The sequence below is a fragment of the Etheostoma cragini genome, chromosome 1, assembly GCF_013103735.1.
Source record: "Etheostoma cragini isolate CJK2018 chromosome 1, CSU_Ecrag_1.0, whole genome shotgun sequence".
Taxonomy (NCBI): Eukaryota; Metazoa; Chordata; class Actinopteri; order Perciformes; family Percidae; genus Etheostoma; species Etheostoma cragini.
In genome coordinates, this window is record NC_048407.1 from 34,403,322 (window position 1) to 34,403,523 (window position 202).

Below are 202 nucleotides of genomic sequence, written 5' to 3' on the forward strand. Positions count from 1 at the left end.
CTACTGAAAGCGTTGGAGACGTGTGATCCTTGTCCACTACTGTAAGCGTTGGAGACGTGTGATCCTTGTCCATTACTGTAGGCGTTGGAGACGTGTGATCCTTGTCCATTACTGTGGGCGTTGGAGACGTGTGATCCTTGTCCATTACTGGAGACGTTGGAGACGTGTGATCCTTTTCCACTACTGTAGGCGTTGGAGACGT

At 50.5% G+C, this 202-nt stretch overlaps 1 protein-coding gene across 1 annotated transcript in view; it reads left to right on the forward strand.

Moving 5' to 3' along the window:
• The window catches only part of LOC117956621 (transient receptor potential cation channel subfamily M member 1-like), a gene marked incomplete at its 5' end in the record, with an annotated part of 25,104 nt that overhangs the window by 23,285 nt on the left and 1,617 nt on the right, over positions 1 to 202 (forward strand). The window lies entirely within an intron of this gene.